The 24,440-nt window shown below is 38.9% G+C and overlaps 1 protein-coding gene across 2 annotated transcripts in view; it reads right to left on the bottom strand.

Annotated features, from left to right (window-relative positions):
- Positions 1-24,440, bottom strand: part of GRM5 (glutamate metabotropic receptor 5) — a 598,074-nt gene that overhangs the window by 322,742 nt on the left and 250,892 nt on the right. The window lies entirely within an intron of this gene.

Raw genomic sequence — 24,440 nt, 5'->3', positions numbered from 1 at the left:
TGTTCAAACTGTCTGCATCTTTTTATATGAGAGTATTCATTACATTTATGTTTATACATTTATGTTTATAATTTGATGCAACCTAAATTTTCATATTGACATTCTAAATTCTTTGTGAAGATTTAAAGTGAACATTTAAAATAACCATTTACCATGGAAACTCTTCAGCAGTAATTAGGAACTACAGAGCAGTGTATTTTAGTGCTATCTCATTTTCATAAAAGTTTATGTGAATTTATATTTCAAGAGAATTACATATATTACATATATGATAAACAATGGTATTCATATGTATGTACACGGGAAATTCTTAAGTATAAGCTCCAAATTATTAGCCCAATTTATTTTTTGTTTTTTTTTCCTTTTTGGCCATGTAGGATCTTAGTACCCTGCCCAGGGATTCAACCCCCGTCTCCGGCAGTTGAAGCACAGAGTCTTAACCACTGGACTGCCAGGGAAGTCCCTAGCCCTATTTTTTTCTTTTTTTGAGGTTATGTGAGGTTATGGATAATATGGATAAACAGAAAGTGAAATAAATAATTAGAAGTGCATACCATAAAGACATTCCAAACATAAAATACAACACTCAGCACCTTTAATGGAAAACAGATATGATTTCATTCTCAGTTTGCAGATGGGCATATATGGCCACCTGCTCTGGGTTTCTCAGGAGCAATGTTGGCTCTCTTGTTTAACACCTATAATCACAGTAGTTTTAGGATAATAGAAGTCAAAAGATCTCTCAATCCACATTTTCTTATCCTTTACCTAGAGAAAAGAGAATGGCAAAGAATTGTTTAGAAAGTGCCCAGCTCAAACCAAATCCTGGATAATACAGTGAAGTCCATATCAGTAACCCCAACTGAAACCGCCTGGGCTTTGGTCCCAGACCTCCTGGCAAACAACAGACCCTGTGGGTCGAGAGACAATGGGAATCAGAGCCAACCTCCCAGTGAAAAGAGACACTGACACCATGAATGAGTTCCTACTTGAAAAAAACCTAACAAGCAATTTCTGAAACAGCCCTTCAGAGAGTTTATGCACATCTGTGAGAAAAGCAAAATAGATAAAATAAAATAAAACCTTGGGGGCAGGAAAGGAACTTACCTATCATTTAGCTTAATTCTTTCATTTCACAGATGAAGAAATTGAGTCCCCAAAGAGGAAAAAGTTGACAAAGTCACTCTGTAAATTAGTTCTTTAAAATCAAATCTCCTAATCCCCAAATTAGTACAGTTCTTATCTAATAGGACTCCTAAACTAAAGGACTACTGGTTCTGTGGGTCATGTAATTATCTGAACAAAAGGAGATTACGTCACATCAAATCCTTTTCAGATCATCCCAGGCAGAGTTATGTAATATTTTGTGGTTATAATGTCCTCTTTTTAAAAACTTTTGTTACATTACTTGCAAAACACAATCACTTATTTATTTAACTGTCATTGAAAAGTAGGTGTTCCATGAGAATAAGGATCATATTTTATTCACCTTGAATCCCCAGTGCTAATAACACTGTCCAGAATATAGCAGGCACTCGGTAAATAGTTCATAAATGAATGAATGCTTTTTCTCTACTATACCTGGTGATGAGAGGAATGTTCAATGGGTTAACCAAGGGATATCATGATATGATGGAGTCAACTCTCATAGTTCAGAGCCCTGGATTTAAGTCTCATCTGTACCACTCCCTGAGTGCAAGATTTTAGGCAAGACTCTTAAGTACCCTGAGCAACATATTCCTCACCTATAAAATTGAAGACATGATATGTGCTGGCCACCTGATGTGAAGAGCCAACTCATTGGAAAAGATCCTGATGCCAGGAAATATTGAGGGCATGAGAAGAAGTCAGCGACAGAGGATGAGATGGCTGGATGGCATCACCATCTCAATGGACTTGAATTTGAGCAAACTCTGGGAGATACTGAAGAACAGGGGGACCTGGTGCACTGCAGTCCACAGGGTCACAGAGATCTGGACATGACTTAGGACTGAACAACAATGCTGCTTCCCCATCTAGCCACGAGGATCCAGTGTGAAACATCTGAAACTAAACATGCTGTGCTGTGTTGTACTCAGTTGCTCAGTCAGGTCCGAGTCTTTGCGACCCCACGGACTGTAGCCCTGCAGGCTCCTCTGTCCATGGGGATTCTCTAGGCAAGAACACTGAAGTGAACTGCCACGCCCTTCTCCAGGGGATCGTCCCAACCCAGGGATCAAACCCAGGTCTCCCATATTGCAGGTGGATTCTTTACCATCTGAATCATCAGGGAAGGCTAGAATTAAAAATACTTTTATTAAGAGCAAATTGTTACATGAATGGAAGGGACGTGGGTATTGGCAGGGGGCTTTTAACCATGGTCTGGCTTTTAAAGGATATGTCATTCAGATATGATATCAACTGTATATAAAATTCAATATTTAAGACTTCTACTGGTATATGACATATGTCTCAAGTATGCTCTGCTGTACAAGGTCCATGACATAGTATAAGAGGCAGTGATCAAGATGATTCCCAAGAAAAAAGAAAAATAAATGAAATCCCCAAGAAAAAGAAATGCAAAAAGGAAAAATGGTTGTCTGAGGAGGCCTTATGAATAGCCAAGAAAAGAAGAGAAGTGAAAGGCAAAGGAGAAAAGGAAATATATACCCATTTTAATGCAGAGTTCTAAAGAATAGCAAGGAGAGGTAAGAAAGTTTGTCTCAGTGATCAATGCAAAGAAATAGAGGAAAATAACAGAATGGGAAAGACTAGAGATCTCTTCAAGAAAATTAGAGATACCAAGGGAACATTTCATGCAAAGATGGGCTCAATAAAGGACAGAAATGGTAGGGATCTAACCGAAGTAGAAGAGATTAAGAAAGGGTGACAGGAATACACAGAAGAACTGTACAAAAAAAGATCTTCATGATCCAGATAATCATGATGGTGCTATCACTCATCTAGAGCCAGACATCCTGGAGTCTGAAGTCAAGTGGGCCTTAGGAAGCATCACTATGAACAAAGCTAGTGGAGGTAATGGAATTCCAGTTGAGCTCTTTCAAATCCTAAAAGATGATGCTGTGAAAGTGCTACACTCAATATGCCAGCAAATTTGGAAAACTCAGCAGTGGCCACAGGACTGGAAAAGGTCAGTTTTCATTCCAATCCCAAAGGAAGGCAATGCCAAAGAATATCCAAAGTACTGCACAACTGCACTCATCTCACACGCTAGCAAAGTAATGCTCAAAATTCTCCAAGCCAGGCTTCAATAGCAGATGAACTGTGAACTTCCAGATGTTCAAGCTGGATTTAGAAAAGGCAGAGGAACCAGAGATCAAATTACCAACATTCGTTGGATCATCAAAAAAGCAAGAGATAGTTTCTGGTCTTACATTTAGATCTTTAATCCATTTTGAGTTTATTTTTGTGTATGGTGTTAGAGAGTGTTCTAGTTTCAGTCTTTTACAAGTGGTTGACCAGTTTTCCCAGCACCACTTGTTAAAGAGGTTGTTTTTTTTCCATTGTATATTCTTGCCTCCTTTGTCGAAGATAAGGTGTCCATAGGTACGTGGATTTATCTCTGGGCTTTCTATTTTGTTCCATTGATCTATATTTCTGTCTTTGTGCCAGTACTAGAAACTATAAAACTCCTAGAGGAGAACATAGGCAAAACACTCTCCAACATAAATCACAGCAGCATCCTCTATGACCCACCTCCCAGAATAATGGAAATAAAAGCAGAAATAAACAAATGGGACCTAATTAAACTCAAAAGCTTTTGAATAACAAAGGAAACTATAAGCAAGGTGAAAAGACAGCCTTCAGAATGGGAGAAAATAATAGCAAATGAAGAAACAGACAAAGGATTAATCTCAAAAATATACAAGCAACTCCTGCAGCTCAATTCCAGAAAAATAAATGACCCAATCAAAAAATGGGCCAAAGATCTAAACAGACATTTCTCCAAAGAAGACATACAGATGGTTAACAAACACATGAAAAGATGTTCAACATCACTCATTATCAGAGAAATGCAAATCAAAACCTCAGTGAGGTACCATTACATGCCAGTCAGAATGGTTGCTCTCCAAAAGTCTACAAGCAATAAATGCTGGAGAGGGTGTGGAGAAAAGGGAACCCTCTTACACTGTTGGTGGTTATGCAAACTAGCATAGCCACTATGGAGAACAGTGTGGAGATTCCTTAAAAAACTGGAAATAGAACTGCTATATGACCCAGCAATCCCACTTCTGGGCATACACACCGAGGAAACCAGATCTGAAAGAGACACATGTACCCCAGTGTTCATTGCAGCACTGTTTATAATAGGCAGGACATGGAAGCAACCTAGATGCCCATCAGCAGATGAATGGATAACAAAGCTGTGGTACATATACACAATGGAATATTACTCAGCCATTAAAAAGAATACATTTGAATCAGTTCAATGATGGATGAACTGATTTCATCCATCAATGAGATGGATGAAACTGGAGTCCATTATACAGAGTGAAGTAAGCCAGAAAGATAAACACCAATACAGTATACTAACGCATATATATGGAATTTAGAAAGATGGTAACGCTAACCCTATATGCAAGACAGAAAAAGAGACACAGATGTACAGAACAGACTTTTGGACTCTATGGGAGAAGGCGAGGGTGGGATGATCTGAGAGGACAGCATCGAAACATGTATATTATCAAGTGTGAAACAGATCGCCAGCCCAGGTTGGATGCATGAGACAAGTGCTCGGGCCTGGTGCACTGGGAAGACCCAGAGGGATCGGGTGGAGAGGGAGGTGGGAGGAGGGGATCGGGATGGGGAACACATGTAAATCCATGGCTGATTCATGTCAATGTATGACAAAAACCACTACAATAAAAAAAAAAAAAGAAAAAGCAAGAGAAAACATCTACTTCTGCTTTATTAACTATGCCAAAGCCTTTGACCGTGTGGATCACAAGGAGCTAGGAAATTCTTAAAGAGATAAGAATACCACCACCTGACTTGCCTCCTGAGAAATCTGTATGCAGGTCAAGAAGGAGCAGTTAGAACTGGACATGGAACAACAGACTGGTTCCAAATAGGAAAAGGAGTACATCAAAGCTTTATATTGTCACCCTGATTATTTACCTTATATGCAGAGTACATCATGTGAAATACCAGGCTGGATGAAGTACAAGCTGGAATCAAGATTGCCGGGAGAAATATCAATAACCTCAGATATGCAGATGACACCACCTTTATGACAGAAAGCAAAGAAGAACTAAAGAGCCTCTTGATGAAAGTGAAAGAGGAGAGCCAAAAAGTTGGCTTGAAACTCAACATTCAGAAAACTAAGACCATGGCATCTGGTCCCATCACTTCATGGGAAATAAATGGGGAAACAATGGAAGCAGTCAGAGACTTTCTTTTCTTGGGCTCCAAAATCACTGCAGATGGTGACTGCAGCCATGAAGTTAAAAGATGCTTGCTCCTTGAAAGAAAAACTATGACCAACCTAGACAGCATATTAAAAAGCAGAGACATTACTTTGCCAACAAAGGTCCGTCTAGTCAAAGCTATAGTTTTTTCAGTAGTCATGTATGGATGTGAGAATTGGACTATAAAGAAACCTGTGCGCCAAAAAATTGATACTTTTGAACTGTGGTATTTGAGAAGACTCTTGAGAGTCCCTTGGACTGCAAGGATCCAACCAGTCTATCCTAAAAGAAATTGGTCCTGAATATTCACTGGAAGGACTGATGCTAAAGCTGAAACTCCAGTTCTTTGGCCACCTGATGAGAAGAAATGACTCACTGGAAAAGACCCTGATGCTGGAAAAGATTGAAGTGGGAGGAGAAGGGGATGACAGAGGATTAGATGGTTGGATGGTATCACCAACTCAATGGACATGAGTTTGAATAAACTCCGGGATTTGGTGATGGACTGGGAAGCCTGGCGTGCTACAGTCCATGGGATTGCAAAGAGTTGGACACGACTGAGCGACTGAACTGAACCGATGCCTTGCTGAGTAATCCAAAGGTACTTGTTACACAGTCCTGTGAGAATGGCAGTTCAAGGCCCGTCTGTCAACTCTGACAGTTGAGAATGATACATCCATGGATTTTGGGTTTCCCAGAAACTTGAAAGACTTTACATTCTATTTTTTTCCTAAAACACATAATATTTGCAAGCGGAAGATAAGAAAGGATGTTGTTATGCAGATAGCTGGCAACTGGCAAAAGGACTTTTTCCTCTATAACTTTGGATTGAGGACTCCTACTTGTATCTCGATACAGCAGTAAACTACTCCATACTGCAGACTGCTGGGTCCCCTTTTTCACAGAGGACATTTCACATGTTAAATTCAAGAACTTCAACATCACACGGTAAAGACAGAGACCAATGAAGTTCTTTGGAGCAAAGAAACCCGTTGTAAATAATCATTCATCCAAGTCCTATTGGAAGTAAAATTAGGGCTAAGTATACCAACCAACCTAAATTCTGTGAATTGATCTCTAAAGCCTCATTAGTTTTTTCTTAAATACCAAAGGTGGGTAGCAAGCAGATAATGGGGGGAAGAGTAAGGTGTAGGGCAAAAACCCATATATCAAAAATAGGAAAATTAGATTTCTTTCACACAGAGAGTAAATGTAGTGAAATAAAATGCACACTGGCTATAGAGACAGAGCTTTGTAGCTCTGGACTTAAATTCCAGTCCTGCCACTTACTAGATACATGTGTATGTGTGCTAAGTCACTTCAGTTGAGTCTGACTCTTTGCAACCCTACAAACCATAGTTGCCAGGCTCCTCAGTCCATGGGATTCTCTAGGCAAGAATACTGGAGTGGGTTGCTCTTCTCCAGGGGCTCTTCCCAACCCAGGGATCAAACTTGTATCCCTTACCCCTCCTGCACTGGCAGGCAGGTTCTTCACCACTATTTCCACCTGAGAAGCCCACTAGATATACAGTCCATTCAGGTTATAAAATTCAACTAGATATACAGTCCAGCTGACTTTTATAACCTGCATGAGGAGAAAAGCTCACATAGGCCATGCCAAAAGGAGCCAGGGATTTTGGTATCTGAGCAGAGCTTAAATCCTTCCCTGGTTGCTTCCGTGTGCGTGATACAGTAAGCTCCAGGGACATTCTCAGGCTGCAGAAAACCCCTTCTCTTGGTTGGCCAAGCAGGGACAATTGTGAGGAAAGGAAAAGTGGAGGATGACTGGGGATAATTCTTCTAAGCTTCAGGGAGACAAATTCTCTCCCTTTTCCTTGGTTTCCTTGAATTTTTTTTTTTCAACTTTTGCAATGAGAGTGATGAGATCATGGATCAAGACTTAAGAATACAGAGATAGAAAAAGGACCAAGAATAACATTTCTTCTGCATTTAGTCTAGGCTTTAAGGCTCTATGACATCCAACTCAGCTCATTAAAAAAGCAGACACTCCAAACTGAAGCTGATGCTGAAAGCTCAATTGCAATAAATTCAGTATTTATTTTTTTTTGGTCCAGTGTCTTCCCTGTAAATGCATGCAGTGGAAGCCTAATGGGGACCATTGCAACCATTGGTAGGTGGCTTATTAAGAAGCTGGAGCCTGAAGCTCTCTTTTTATTTCACAAGCTTTTGAATGTATCAGCTCATAAGTGCTGGCATTTCTCTCTATACTGATAGGAAATAGAAAATTCTGCTGCTGTTTAATACACTCAGTGTTAGTTTCCAGAAAAATTGGGCAGGTTAACCACCTGCATAGCTTGATTTATGCAAAAGAGCGACTTCAAGGAAAATCAGACATTATTGATCTATCAATCTTTACACTTCCAGTAAAAAAATATTTTTATTAAAAAAAAAGAAAAAAAATAACTCTAAAACCCCAAAGAGGAAAGCCTAGGTAGGCTTCATCACTTGGCATCTCCTTTCTCTTGTTCTCAGGAATCAACACATAATAAATGCTCAGTAATGTTTATTACAGGCTTCTCTTGTGGCTCAGTGGTAAAGAATCTGTCTGCCAATGCAGGAGATGCAAGTTTGATCCCTGGGTCAGGAAGATCTCTTGCAGAAGGAAATGGCAACCCACTCCATATTCTTGCCTGGGAAATCCCATGGACAGAGGAGCCTGATGGGCTACAGTCCACGGGGTCAGAAAAGAGTCAGACATGGCTTAATAACTAAACAATAGTGACAACAAAATGTGTATTGCATGAGGGAATCCATCTCTCTACCTTGTTTTGTTCTAGTTAAGGAATCTTTGAAGTGTTGGGAGTAGTTTCTTCTCTTTGCTTTCCTGCATTATTGCCACTGCCATTTTAAATTTCTGATCAGAGTTTTTATTCTGTTATTAGTTTTGATTTGCTGGTTCTTCCCCCTGTCTCTAGAGGCAGTCCTTCACAGGCAGCTATTAAGTACTGCCAAGAGCACTGGAAAGAAAAATAACAATTTATATCCCAGCTCTGTCATTTACTAGCTGTATGGCCTTGAACAATGTACTTAATCCCTCTGGACCTCAGTTTCTTCATCTGTGCAACATACAGAATGAATTTTGATGGTGGTTCTTAACCAAGAAGGCACAAAGAAATCACCTGTGGGACTCTGTTAACATACACAAGTCCAGGTACTTCCATAGGGATTCTGAATCTGTAGGTTTAAGGAGAGGGCATTTCTAAGATGATTCACAAAGTTCTTTGAAAAGTAAGTTTGAAGTCCTAGAACTTTCACATTTTTCAATTGTGTGTCCAACAAGATTAATATAAATAACTGTATTTCTAAGATGATCCACAAACTTCTTTCCAATGTAAGTTTGAAGTCCCAGGACTTCCAGAATTCTCAATCATGTATTCAACAAGAATTTATGGAACAGGAATAGTGTTCTCTGTATTATTCTAAATATTCTGGAGGGAACACATTGGCTGTTTCAACATTAATCTAACCATTAATTTTAATTATCCTATTAATCATTAATTTTAATGGTCAATTTAATTATTAACAGATAAGTTATAATTTATTTGGTCTCTGCCTCTAGCTAATTAAGTTCTGGAGCCAAGGAGGCAATATGCAAAGTACAGTCTCATTTCAGTTGGCTTCCACTGTGAACACTAACTAGCTCCTGGGAATCGACTGATGGAGAGAATGCAGCTCTGTGGTTAGTACTCAGGTTACTTTAGATGGAGTTGAATATATGCCTACTTATGAGGTGGGTCAAATCCATCCACTCTGGTACCCTCTGTTACCTTCAACGCTCTTGTCCTGAGTTTTCCCAAGGAAACAAAGTGTCGCAGGCTACCTGTCTGGTGTCCTATGACACTCAACCTGATTTCTTAGACCTATATTGATTTAATATGTCATGGTCCTAATATATCAACTGTTCTGCAGGGCCATGAATGGCTAGTTCTGTTCCCTGTCCTTTTCCTACTCTAAACTGTATCCTAGGGGGCTTCCCCAATGACTCAGCAGGTAAAGAATCCACCTGCAATGCAGGAGACACAGGAAACATGGGTTTGATCCCTGGGTCGGGAAGATCCCCTGGAGAAGGCAATGGCAACCCACTCCAGTATGCTTGCCTGAAAAATCCCATGGACACAGGAGCCTGATGGGCTATAGTCCCTGAGGTCACAAAGAGTTGGGCGTGACTGAGTGACTAAGCACGCATGCATGTTCCCTGACTGAATCTTAAAGGAACTTCAATACATCAAGACTTTCTTCCAATATTACTTCAGTGAAGTCTTCCCTGACTTGGCTTACCAAACCGAAGTTCTGTTTCCTCTGAGCCACCTCTGCATTTTATATGTTTTACTAATTATCTGTTGACATTGATTTCTCCCTTGACTGTAAGTCTCTCAGTGTTAAAGGCATTGCCTTTTTATCTCTGTATCTGTATGGGCTTCCCTGCTGGCTCAGACAGTAAAGAATCTGCCTGCCAATGCAGGAGACACAGGAGATTTGGGTTCCATCCCTGGGTGGGGAAGATCCCCTGGAGGAGGGCATGGCAATCCACTCCAGTATTCTTGCCTGGAGAATCCCATGGACAGAGGAGCCTGGCGAGCTACAGTCCAGGGGGTCGCAAAGAGCTGGACACAGCTAAGCAAGTAACACTTTCATTTTCACGTCCCTGCATTGCCAATCATAATTTCAGAACAGAGTCAGCATTCAAAAATTGCCAGTTGAACAAATGAATGAATGGATAAAATGAGACTTGCAGACAGCTTTCATGAACTTTCCTAAAACTCCAGGTACCCTTTAAAAGGGAACTTTAAAAATCCCCTCACAGTGGAGCATATTGGTAAATTTGTACTCTACATTTTCTGAAAGAAAGAAATTGTATCATCAAATGACTGGATTGTTAGGTAAAGACACAGCATCCATTCATTCATGCCTTTTTTGTTCAGGCCAACTGCATCTGCAATCCCATTCAAGACAGGCACTGTTAGATGCAGAGACGAGTCTGAAGTAAATTCTCCTTTCAAGTAATTTATGGTCTAGTGGGAAGAATAAAACACATAAATGAATAATGGTAATATAAAGTTGTAATTCAGGTACAGAGCACATCTTACAATGATTTGGAGAAAGTGATTAACAAAGGGATTGAAGGAAAAATGAACTTGGATCCTGAAATAATGTAATATTTGAATAAACAGAGAATTGGCAAGGTTATTCCAAGCTGAGAGAATACATATAAAAAAGCAAGGAAGGAAGTAAAACACGTATGGGGTTCACACATATTTCCAGTGGTGGAGAAAGGTTCGAAAAGGTGTAGAATGGAGGCACATCGTGTATAGCTCTGAGGGTGTGCAACTGAGTTTGAATTCTGTCTCCTGCATCAGCGGGAAACCACTGGACTTCTCATCAGGAGAAATGACATTATCAGAAAGAGAAAAACCTATCACATAAGATAAACCTAAATTCAATGATCAGATCTGCCATTTTTTAGAGTCATCTGCACAAGCAGGTTACCTAAACTCTCTGAGAGCCAGCTCGTAACTTGCTTTATTAGTTACCGTAAGGATTGAAGAAGTGTTCCCAGGATGGGGGACACATGTACACCCAAAGATGATTCATGTCAGTATATGGCAAAAAAAACCCAAAAAACACTACAATATTGTGAAGTAATTAGCCTCCAATTAAAATAAATAAATTAATTAAAAAAAAGAAATGATCCCTTTAAAGCACAGAACACTGTGCTTTGCTTCTAATACTCACTCAATAAAATCTTGTTGGTGTATTTTATTTTAGAAAGATTGTCCTGTTTACAGTGAGGATGCGATTGTGAAATATGAAGAGACAGGAAAAGGAGACTGTTTAAAGGACTTTTGCTTAAACAGAATCCAATTAAGGCTAGGCTAGTGCTCTTGGGGGGCAAGACAAGGACACAGGTACCCCCGGTACTTAGTACCTGGGAAGACAATTAGGGCACTGTTCTGCTATTTTCATGTGAAACACTTCCCTGCTCTGCCAAGGGCTAATGTGACACTTACCATCAATCACCCACGACCAGAGAATACCACCACTCTGGTGAGCACTCACTGCCAGGCTCCTGAGCCAGGACTGATTGACGCCTGACACCCTTTTGAGAAACCTGCAAATTGCAGGTAATTATTGGCCATCAGGCTGTTAAGCAATTGTGTTGCCAAGAGAGAGATCTGATATGTAAATTCTTTGTAGTGTGTCCCAAAATACAGAGTAAGCAGAAAATTTCTTTTAATTTTTAAGAATTCAAAAGTTAGGAAATGCATGTACTTGAGCTAAGAAGTTAAAAGCCATGTCTCACTTGCCATGCGGAGAAGGCAATGGCAACCCACTCCAGTACTCTTGCCTGGAAAATCCCATGGACGGAGGAGCCTGGTGGGCTACAGTCCATGGGGTCGAGAAGAGGTGGACGTGACTGTGACTGAGTGACTTCACTTTCACTTTTCACTTTCATGCATTGGAGAAGGAAATGGCAACCCACTCCAGTGTTCTTGCCTGGAGAATCCCAGGGACGGGGGAGCCTGGTGGGCTGCCGTCTATGGGGTCGCACAGAGTCGGACATGACTGATGAGACTTAGCAGCAGCAGCAGCACCTGCCATGCAGTTCTTACAACAGGTTAGAACATTTATTCCTCAGTATTTGTTATCATTTGTTGAGTGCTGACATTAGTCCAAAAAAGGCATATTGGACATTTTGTGTCGTATATTTTGGTAAAATATTCAATTATAAATTTCTAGATTTGGGTTATTTATTCTATAATATGCATATCATTGCCATATATAATTTATTTATATTGGTTGTTACAGTATCTACACTATATACTGTCATTTATATTGCATAGATATATTTACAGAATATATATATATATAGGCTCAGTTGGTAAAGAATCTGCCTGTGATGCAGGAGACCCAGGTTTGATCCCTGGGTAGGGAAGATCCACTAGAAAAAGAAATGGCAACCCACTCCAGTATTCTTGCCTGGAGAATTCTATGAACACAGGAGCTGGGCGGGCTACAGTCCATGGGGTTGCAAAGAGCTGGACATGACTGAGTGACTAATTTTCACATTTTTCATATATAAATATGGAATGCACTTGGACATATATATTAAAGCCCTGCTATCTAATATCTGATATTTGAATTTTCTACTGGAAAATAAATTTTGGAATGATATCATTTTCTAATTTCTAATTATAACACTAAAAATTAGCAACATATGAGAAAATCTATACATTAGACACTGTATATGTTCTCTAAGATATATCTATATATCTCAATTCTTTATGGTCATATAATTTTAGATGTGCTACATAAAGTGAGTATTTACTATGGGCAAAGAGCTTTTTGAAAGAACATACAGACACACAAAGAATTGAATGGAAAACATACTAAAATTTTTTGCTGTATTTACAGTATTTTACTTTCTCTAAAAGGGAGAGAAAAACAGAATGGCATGAACTTTTAAAGTCCAGTAGCTGGAATTGTGAAAAATAGTTTTTATAAGAAAAAGTAAGTTTTCCTACACTTTATTAAGAGGTGACTGACTTCTGAAAACATATTTGAACACAATGAATGTGGAAAATGACACTCCTAGGTGTCAGCATGATATGCTGGAATCTAAATATGACTGCAGAAATACTACTAATAGTAACGGAATCAAAATTAAGTATTTTAACATCTCCTTTTCTTAATCTCTGAATCTTCCTGGATGAACCACTGGCTTGGCAGAAATCACTGAATTCTGTTCTAGCCCTGTTCATGAATACTAATGAAGTTCCTTGAAACATGATCCTGAACATGAATTCATTCTACTAGCCAGGACACAGTTTTATTTTTCACATTTCACAAAGATTTATGAGAAACAGTTCTTAGGCATTTATTGGCATCAGTGGTTTACTAAGTAAGGTTCTTGTGTATCCATGGAGGAGAATGGACACAGACTTACAATATACTTCCTTTATCTCTGAATAGCCTGTTTGTTCCTGTGTAAAGACTGTTAATTAGTTTAACCCCAAACTCCCTAAAAACATTGTTTTTAAAATTCTCAAGTCACTGAAAAGAAACTCTCAAATTAAGAACATTATTTCATATATTTCTTATGGGAACTACATGTAAAATAGTCTCACCATGAAGATTAGTGGAATATCCAACAGAAGGAAAGAAGGTGATGAGTATATATATTTTCTTCACGTCGGACTCTCTCACTGTGGGGCAGGTTACAAAAAGTCTTTATAACCAGCTGACTCAAGTTTAAGTTCCCAGTTTCCCCATGCGTTGGCTCTGTGATCTTAAGCAATCTAATGGGGGTGGGTGATGGCAGAGGAGTGCAGAGGCTACAGGTTTCATTTCATCGCTTGTTCACCTTTCTCTGTCAGGGAGTTTGTCTCATGTAGTTCGTCCCATTTAATCTTCGAAACCTCGTCAAACTGCTGTGCTGTTTCTCAGTCATGTCCGACTCTCTGCAAGCCCCTGGACCACAGCCCGCCAGGCTCCTCAGTCCGTGGCATTTGTCAGGCAAGAATACTGGAGAGAGTTGCCATGCCCTCCTCCAGGGGATCCTTCCAACCCAGGGGTCGAACCCTGGTCTCCTGCATTGCAGGCAGATTCTTTACCGTCTGAGCCACCAGGGAAGCCCAAGAATACTAGAGTGGGTAGCCTCGCCCTTCTCCAGGGGATCTTCCCGACCCAGGAATCGAACCGGGGTCTTGTGCACTGCAGACAGATTTTTTACCCGCTGAGCTACCAGGAAAGTCCAGTGTTTCTCTAACCCCTCAGGTTTAGTGCCTCCCATGAATGCTTATTGCTTTAAATATTATAGAAAATATCACTCATGAAAGTAAACAAACGTTATTTTCTGCTTAAAATATTCTTTTTCCCAATCATAAAGGTAAACTGAACAAACAATTTTTAAAATGAACTTTCTGAGGAAAAAGAATACAGTGATTGAGTGGGAATGGGAAAAATAAATTAAGCTTATGTCGGCAACTGATTTTATAGCACAAACTCCCTAAAACAGAACTGAAACTGCATATTCATCAAAGTAGATGTAATTAACTCTGTTTAAACTAGAAAATTGAAACCAGGAGATAATAAACAAGTTAATAAGTGGTAAAGATAGTAACCATACACCTGGACAGCTCTGAGGAACCAATACGGGAATAAGCGTGATTTGAAAACAATGCAACATTACTGACGTGTAAGGTACTGCATCAGATGAGGTCCCTTATCAAGATTGATTGAGACCAGGTATCATTCCGTTAACATGTCAAATACTTTGGGAGCAATACAACTGCCAGATTTAGCAAATAAAAATATAGGGGCTTAAATCTGAATGGCAGTAGAATGACCATTTTTTTTTAAGCGTATTTCCCAGGAACTATCTGGCATTTTGTTGTTGTTGAGTTGCTAAGTCGTGTCCGACTCTTTGTGACCCCATGGATGGCAGCATGTCAGGCCTCCCTGTCCCTCACTATCTCATAGAGTTCCCCCAAATTCATGTCCATTTAATTGGTGATACCATCCAACCGCCCTCTTCTCCTTTTGCCCTCAGTCTTTCCCAACATCAGGGTCTTTCCCAATGAGTCAGCTCTTTGCATCAGGTGGCCAAAGTATCGGAGCTTCAGCTTCAGTCTTTCCAATGAATATTCAGGGTTGATTTCCATTAGGATTGACTGGTTCCATTTTGCTGTCCAAGGGACTGTCAAAAGTTCTCCAGCAGCACATTGTTGATACTAAACAAATGTTTCTTTTTCTTTTTTTAATTTAATCTGACGTTCAAATTAAAGTGAGTATCATATTTTATCCACCAGCCCTACTCACCTGGCTAACAAGAACTTTGCTAGTGAGGATAGAAACCACTGGAGGAGCTTATATGATTTCTATGTTTGAGTTAGACCTCTGATATGATGACCATCAATCTTAGAAAAGAGGCCCTAAGTATGAAGAAGATTCCAGGGCAAAACAGTTGGATAAAACCATGTGGATAAAACTGCACTTTGGATCAGCGTGTCTGAGTTAACGGACAAGTACTGTGTGTGGTGGTCTCACTGGGATCCAGGAAAGTCAGTAATTATGAGGTGAGGGTAGTTGAGAAAGGCTTTGGGCAGAATCTTGAATGATGAGTAGGATTTAGGAATATGAAGAGATATAAAGCAGGATCAGGCTCTCCCTGAAGTATTAGCAAAAATCAAAATATGAGACTGACTATTAAACATCGATGCCGTACTAATACCTCAGTAGCTCTGTAGGAAGAAACAGCTGAGAGTAAATGCCCATAAATAATAAACAAGCTAGAGCAGGGCTTTTGGAAAACAGGCTTTGAATCAGGAAAGAAGACTCAAAAGATTAATCAGGGGGCTGTTCCCTGGTGGCTCAGCTGGTAAAGAATTCACCTGCAATGAGGGAGACCTGGGTTCAATCCCTGGGTTGGGGAGATCCCCTGGAGAAGGGAAAGGCTACCCACTCCAGTATTCTGGCCTGGAGAATTCCATGGACAAGTCCATGGGGTCGCAAAGAGTCGGACACATCTGAGCGACTTTTGCACTTTCACGAGTAAGCATACTGCAGAAGGCAGCACTGACAAAATGAATCTTCCTCATTTCTCCAACAGAGACTGAACAAGAAGAAAAGAAACAACTTTTGCTGACCGTGGATATGTGTGTCATACTTTTAGATGTTGTCATAATGAAGGTCCTTATAAAGCATAATCAGTGTGACCAGGATTGCTGTGTATGAGTTTTTCCTAATCCATTTGTCACCAAGCAGCCAACCATGTTCAAGAAGGAAGTCTACTGACAGATGCTCTCCTTGTCCTTGAAGAGTTTACAAAATTATCTCAGTATTTAGGAGAATCAGAACAAGAGTCTGAAAACTTGACTCTGCAACTAACATATTAACAGTTATTTTTTCCCTATAAAATGTGAATAAAATTCCTTCAAGAAAGATCATGAAGATTAAGTTAGATGCGGTTTGAGCAAAAAGTACCTGAGCTCTAAAATTCTGGGTTTTCCCCTTTGAAAAAGTCATTGATCTAGAAATGATTTTACTGTTCTTTCCAAACAATGATTCTTTGAGCAATTAGGACAATTTAAAAGGAAGAACACCTAGAAGGATAACAATTCAATTATCCAAATGTGTCTCCAGCAGGACAAAGACCAAGCTGGTGTCTTAAGGACAAATAATGGAACATGTTTTCCAAAAAATATTCCAAATAAGTTTTAGCTGATTTTATGACAGACTAAAGAAAGAGGTTAGATAAAATAAAAGGCTTAAAATGAAATCTAGAATATAAAGAAACAAGGACATTGATAAACTGAATAGGGAATCATAAATTCAATTTTGAATATTTTATAAGAAAACAAGATCTTTTATGGAACCTGCAGTATTTTCTAGTATTCAGTTGTTGTTGTTCAGTCACTAAGTCATGTCCAACTCTTTGTGACCCCAGGAACTGCAGCACGCCAGGCTTCCCTGACCTTCACTATCCCCTGGAGTTTGCTCAAACTCCTGTCCACCGAATCAGTAATGCCATCCAACCATCTCATCCTCTGTTGCCCCCTTCTCCTCCTACCCTCAATCTTTCCCAGGATCAGGGTTTTTTCACCTCTTTGCATCAGATGGCCAGAGTAGTGGAGTTTCAGCTTCAGCATCAGTCCTTTCAATGAATATTCAGAGTTAGTTTCCTTTAGGATTGTCTGGTTTGATCTCCTTGTGGTCCAAGGACTCTCAAGAGTCTTCTCCAGCACCACAGTCCGAAAGCACCAATTCTTCGGCACTCTGCCTTCTTTATGGTCCAACTATCACATTCATACATGACTACTAGAAAAACCATAGCTTTGACTAAACAGACCTTTGTCAGCAAAGTGATATTTCTGCTTTTTAATACACTGACTAGGTTTGTCATAGCTTTTCTTCCAAGAAGCAAGTGCCTTTTAATTTTGTAGCTAAAGTCACTATCCATAGTGATTTTGGAGCTCAAGAAAATGAAATCTGACACTGTTTCCACTTTTCCCCATCTATTTGCCATGAAGTGATGGGACTGGATGCCAAGATCTTCATTTTCTAAATGTTGAGTTTTAAGCCAGTTTTATCCCCTCTCCTCTTTCACCTTCATCAAGAGGCTCTTTAGTTCCTCTTCATTACATGTAGAAAATTCTGATTTCTGGTCCTTCCAAACATAGAGGGAAGACAGGATTCCAGAAGAAAATGGTTTTGTCTGACATCAGCTATGGTGCAGTTCTGAAGATCAAATGGGCCTACTCTGCCTTGAAAAGTGAAAGTGGAATGGATTTTTCAGAGTTAGAGAGATTTACATCTCTAACAAAATACAGGCTTGTTGGGGGAGCAACAGGAGAAGTTGGGGGAGTAACAATACAAAATATGTGTGTGTGTGTATGTATGTTTGTGTTAGTAGATCAGCTGTGTTCGACACTATGCAACTCCATGGACTGTAGCCCACCAGGCTCCTCTGTCCATGGAGTTCTCCAGGCAAGAATACTGGTGTGAGTAGCCATTCCCTTCTGCACTGATCTTCCCAATCCAGGTATTGAACCTGGGTCTCCTGCATTGCAGGCATACTCTACCATCTGAGCCACCAGGAAAGCCCACAAAATATATTTACTTTCATATTATTGAGTGAGTTATCTTAAACAAAGCATACCACAGGCACACAATAAATGGTGATTTCCTTCCTCTTCTAACCAAATCTGTCCTTCAAGGCCCAATGTCTGTGCCCTCCCAGGGGTGCAACATGCAAACAAACAACAACAACAAAAACCCAGTACCCAGTGGTACAAATTTACAACATTTTCAGAGATACTGGTTAGGAATCACATGATTCGTTTCTGAAGAAAGTCTTTTTTCCAGAGTTTAGAGGGAGAATTAGGTTAGTTATATAAGACTCAACATTAAATGTGCACACGCTAAGCCACTTTTAGGAAATATCTAGGTGATACAGCTATGTGGTAATAAGAGGAAAGTTAATTTCCCTTGCTTCAGAAGTTATATGTTTTGTAAGCCTGAAGAGTGCAATATTATAATGTTAACCTACACACAATCTTAACCATTTTCTGCCAAAAGAAACACTATGTTTTAATAGTATTTCCATAAATATCCAAGAGAAATTGTCCCGATATTCATACATACTGCAGTTGGCTGAGCAGGAAGAGCCATTTCAGTGATGAGGCTCTGAAGTGTCCCCACAAACTTGAGATAATTACACGTGATACATCAACCTCCAAAAGCACATTGGTGAGAGCTGCTCAATTATGTATGAATAAGAATCTCAGAATTTTTGAATGCTCTAGTTGAGGAGGATCATTCCTAATGCATTCCTTGGAGAGATAAGACAACTGCTACCTGGAGATTGTTTGCTTAGGGTTGTCCTGCAAGTGGAAGAGCTCTTGACCTGAACCAGCTCTTGACTTATATTCTTGAGTCACTAGGGAAGCCCCATTCTTTCCAGCAATAAACTATTATTGATAATACAAATACATATGATGCTTTGTCTCTACTTTGAAGTTACTTATAAGAAGATGAAACAAAAAACCCTACTAAACCCTTTCAATAATAAAAGCCAAAATTACATTCTCCCTCAAACCTACATTTTAACACAGAAAGCTTTCAATTCTAGGAAGTAAAATATTCCTTTTGAAGTTAGAATAGAAAAATATACATCCACTTTTTCATAGAGAGAAATGGAAACACGAAATTTTAAATGTTTTGGACATATTTTCACATCTAGAGACGACTTGAATTCAGGGTTTCTGAATTTGTCTCTGCATTTTATAGTCATCATTTATATTCTTACTTACCTAGATGCTGGAAAAGTCCTACTTTCCTGTCCTACCTCTTTATTATCCTCATCCCCAACTTAATATAGTTATATTCAACATTTTGTTTTAACCACAGTGTAAGACTTTATGTTTAACTCACATTGATATGTCTTTTTTTTTCCTTGATTCAGTACATTGCATCAGCATTCTCAGTTCAGTTGACTTCAGTTGCTCAGTTGTGTCCGACTTGTTGCGACCCCATGGACTGCAGCATGCCAGGCCTCCCTGTCCATCACCAACTCCCGGAGCTAACTCAAACTCATGTCCATTGAGTCAGTGATACCATTCAACCATCTCATCCTCTGTCGTCCCCTTCTCCTCCTGCCTTCAATCTTTCCCAGCATCAGGGACTTTTCCAATGAGTCAGTTCTTCGCATCAGGCAGCCAAAGTATTGGAGTTTCGGCTTCAACCTTCCAGTGAATATTCAGGACTGATTTCCTTTAGGATGGACTGGTTGGATCTCCTCGCAGTCCAAGGGACTCTCAAAAGCTTTCTCCAACACTACAGTTCAAAAGCATCAATTCTTCGGTGCTCAGCTTTCTTTATAGTCCAACTCTCACATCCATACATGACTACTGGAAAAACCATAGCTTTGACTAGATGGACCTTTGTCAGCAAAGTAATGTCTCTGCTTTTTAATATACTATCTAGGTTGGTCAGAGCTTTTCTTCCAAGGAGCAAGCATCTTTTAATTTCATGGCTGTAATCACCATCTGCAGTGATTTTGCAGCCCCCCAAAATAAAGTCTCTCACTGTTTCCACTGTTTCCCCATCTATTTGCCATGAAGTGATGGGACTGAATGCCATGATCTTAGTTTTCTGAATGTTGAATTTTAAACCAACATTTTCACTCTCCTCTCTTTCATCAAGAGGCTCTTTAGTTCTTTGCTTTCTGCCATAAGTGTGGTGTCATCTGCATATCTGAGGTTATTGATATTTCTCCCAGCAATCTTGGTTCTAGCTTGTCCTTCTTCCAGCCCGGCATTTTGCATGATGTACTCTGTATATAAGGTAAATAAGCAGAGTGACAATATACAGCCTTGATATACTCCTTTCCCAATTTGGAACCAGTCTGTTGTTCCATGTCCAGTTCTAACTGTTGCTTCCTGACCTGCATACAGATTTCTCAGGAATAGGTCAGGTGGTCTTGTATTCCCATCTCCTTCAGAATTTCCCACAGTTTGTTGTGATCCACACAGTCAAAGGCTTTGGCATAATCAATAATGCAAAAGTAGATGTTTTTCTCGAACTCTCTTGCTTTTTCGATGATCCAACAGATACTGGTAATTTGATTTCTGGTTCCTATGCCTTTTCTAAATCCAGCTTGAACATCTGGAAGTTCACGGTTCATCTGCTATTGAAGCCTGGCTTGGAGAATTTTGAGCATTACTTTACTAGTGTGAGATGAGTGCAATTGTGCGGTAGTTTGAACATTCTTTGGCATTGCCTTTCTTTGGGATTGGAATGAAAGCTGACCTTTTCCAGTCCTGTGACCACTGCTGAGTTTTCCAAATTTGCTGGCATATTGAGTGTAGCACTTTCACAGAATCATCTTTTAGGATTTGAAAGAACTCAACTGAAATTCCATTACCTCCACTAGCTTTGTTCATTGTGATGCTTCCTAAGGCCCATTTAACTTCTCATTTAGGATGTCTGGCTCTAGGTGAGTGATCACACCATCATGGTTATCTGGGTCATAAAGATCTTTTTTGTACAGTTCTTCTGTGTATTCTTGCCACCTCTTCTTAGTATCTTCTGCTTCTGTTAAGTCCCTATCATTTCTGTCCTTCATTGTGCCCATCTTTCCATGAAATGTTCCCTTGGTATCTCTAATTTTCTTGAAGAGATCTCTAGTCTTTCCCATTCTAGTGTTTTCCTCTATATTTTTGCATTGATCGCTGAAGAAGCCTTTCTTATCTCTCCTTGCTATTCTTTGGAACTCTGGATTCAGATGGGTATATCTTTCCTTTTCTCCTTTGCCTTTAGCTTCTCTTCTATTCACAGCTACTTATAAGGCCTCCTCAAACAGCCATTTTCGCTTTTCACATTTCTTTTTCTTGGGGATGGTCTTGATCACTGCCTCGTGTACAATGTCACGAACCTCCGCCCATAGTTCTTCAAGCACTCTGTCTATCAAATATAATCCCTTGAATCTATTTTTCACTTCTGGTGAAAAATATCCCTGCCTAACAAATATCCCTGCCTAACAAATTTACAAACCAAGACCAGTAAGCATCAAGCTTCTTTCAACTAACTGAACTTTATCCCCAAATAATAATGAATATCACACACACACACACAAAATACCTATGGAGGACAGATAGAAAAACAGGCAGCCAACACAAAAATAAAATTTACATTACCTATATTCCAATAAAAAGAGTTACCAGATATGCATGATAGTAGGAAAATGCAATCCATATGACAACAAAAAGATTAACCAATAAAATCAGACCCAGAATTGAGAAAGTATCATACTGTATCAAAGTGTCAATTGGACAAGTGGACTAAACATCTAAGCACCAAATAAGAGGACTTCAAAATACATGAAGTGAAAATCGATGGAGCTAAAGAAAAGACACAGAAGAATTTATAACTATAGTCAAGTGAAAATTTCAAAACCCCTTTCTCAATAATTGAAAGAGTAAGTTGGTTGAAAATACTAAAAAAAAAAAAGAAAAGAAAAGAAAATACTAAAGGGAGAGACGACCTAAGCTGAGTTAACCAACAGGAACTAGTTGAAACTTACAGAACATTCTACCCAAAAATAGAATTAATAGAATCAGCACTATTTTAAAGTATGGATGGAACATTTACAAAAACAGACCAAATACTTGGCCATAAAACAAACCTTGAATGGGGAGGGCAACATAGGGATGGGCAAGTGGGAAGTATAAACTCTTGGGTGTGAGGTGGACTACAAGGATTACACAACATGAGGAATACAGCCAATATTCTGTAATAACTATAAATGCAGTGCAGCCTTTAAAATTGTATGAAAATTTTAAAACTCAACAAATTTATTTTAAATAATTTAAGCCACGCAAAGTATAAGTGAAGTTGCTCAGTCATGTCCAATTCTTTGCAACCCCATGGACTGAGTAGCCTTCCAGGCTACTCAGTCCATGGAATTTTCCAGTCAAGAGTACTGGAATGGGTTGCCATTTCCTTCTCCAGGGGATCTTCCCAACCCAGGGATTGAGCCCAGGTCTTCCGCATTGCAGGCAGACGCTTTACCATCTGAGCCACCAGGGAAGTATACTTTTGTCCAAAACTGAATTAATTTAGAAATCAATATAGAAGGATATTGGACAATCCTTCTTTATTTGAAAACACACTTAAAATAGTGCATCAAAGAAGAAATAATAGAAATTAGAAAATATTTTGAAATAAATAAAAATAAGAATATAGCATGAGAAATTTATAGATATCAGTAGAGAACTATTACATAAGGGGAAATTTAGGGCATTACATGCCTGTATTAGAAAAGACGTCACAATCTAAGACCTTATCTTCCATCTTAAGAAGTTAGAAAAACAAATGAAACTAAAAGTAAACAGGAAAAAGTAATAAGAGAGCAGAAATCAATAGAAGGCAGAAAAATGCCTGAGAAAATCAGTGAAACAAAACCTTTTTATTAGAGGTCAACAAAATTGATAAATCTTTGGCCAGACTGATCAAGGAAAAACAAGAGCAAGAAAAGACACAAATTACCACTTTGAGTTATGGATTCTACAGACATTAAAAGGTAATAAAGAAGCATTATTAATAATTCTATCCTAATGATGTTGACAAAATAGATGAGATGGAAAAATTCCTTCATATCTCATTCAAGGAGAAATAGATTAACTGAAGCAGATGTAGTGGTTTAAAAATGCATTTGTAATTTAAGACTTTTTCAGTAAACAAACAAAAAACAGCTCATTGCTTCACTGCTGGAGCTTATTACAGTAACTTGAGATTAGTTTAACATACAAAAATCAACACATTTAATAGTATATATTAACACAGTGAAAAAATATGATTATTTAAATAGACACAATAAAGGTATTTGGCAGACTCTAGCATCCATTCCTGATAAATTATCTCAGTAAACTAGGAATAGAAGGGATCTTATTCAACCTGATAAAGGGCATTTGCAAGAAAATTAAAGCCAGTATCATATTTATTAGTGAAAGACTGAATGCTTTCCTCCTAAGATGAGAATGAAGAAAAGGATGTCTTCTCTCCACATACCTATTCAGCATTATAGTAGAGGTTCTAGCCAATAAAATAAGAAAAGAAATTAAGGGCATGTAGATTGGATTAATCTCCGGGAGTTGGTGATGGACAGGGAAGCCTGGCGTGCTGCGATTCATGGAAAGAGTCGGACACGACTGAGAGACTGAACTGAACTGAGATTGGTTTAAAGATATGCTCATTTGTGTATTTTAAAACGTCCAGTTAATTGTATGTCAATTATACTTCAGTAAAGCCATTAACAAATATTACCAGGAAACACATACATGTGTGTATACAAAATAAATTAATGCCTATGAAATAAAAGAACAAACTAAACAACCAAATTATCAAGACAAAATTTATCTCTGTAATGCTCTATAGCTGTGGTTCACATAGATTGGTCCTAAGGATTGGAAGTGTATAGTAGGAAAACAGATTGGAATTTTCCACAAATAATTTTGAATATATTTGCTTAGTTCTGCCACTGAAGTGTAGTCAGTGTACAAAATATCCTCTTGATTTAAGAAAGTTTAATATTATTAAGTATATTAAGAAATTTTTCTCCCTTTTTTACCCATGGTTTTTTCTTGCTAGATGGTCTTAAACTTGTGACCTACCCAGCTTTCAGCTGTACTTAAAAACAATTCCCAAACCCTGAAGAATTAATTGGTGTCATTATATCAACTAGAGAGTATGAATATTTTACCATATTAAAAATTTTACATTGGATTCTAATTACATTATTGATGTTATCATAATAAGCATCCGTGAGCACAATGGAACAAGTGGTTCACTTACATTTCCACTATTTAAACAGATAAAAACCTCAATTCGTCTTTATTTTGCAAAGGGAGATCACTTCTGAAGCACGAACATACAGCCTACAGCAGGGGTCCCCAACCTCTGGGCCACAGACCACTACCTCATGTCAGATCAGCAGCAGCATCTGAGTAGAAA

The sequence above is a fragment of the Cervus canadensis genome, chromosome 29 (assembly GCF_019320065.1).
Source record: "Cervus canadensis isolate Bull #8, Minnesota chromosome 29, ASM1932006v1, whole genome shotgun sequence".
NCBI lineage: Eukaryota > Metazoa > Chordata > Mammalia > Artiodactyla > Cervidae > Cervus > Cervus canadensis.
This window is presented reverse-complemented; position numbering and strand designations above follow the sequence as displayed.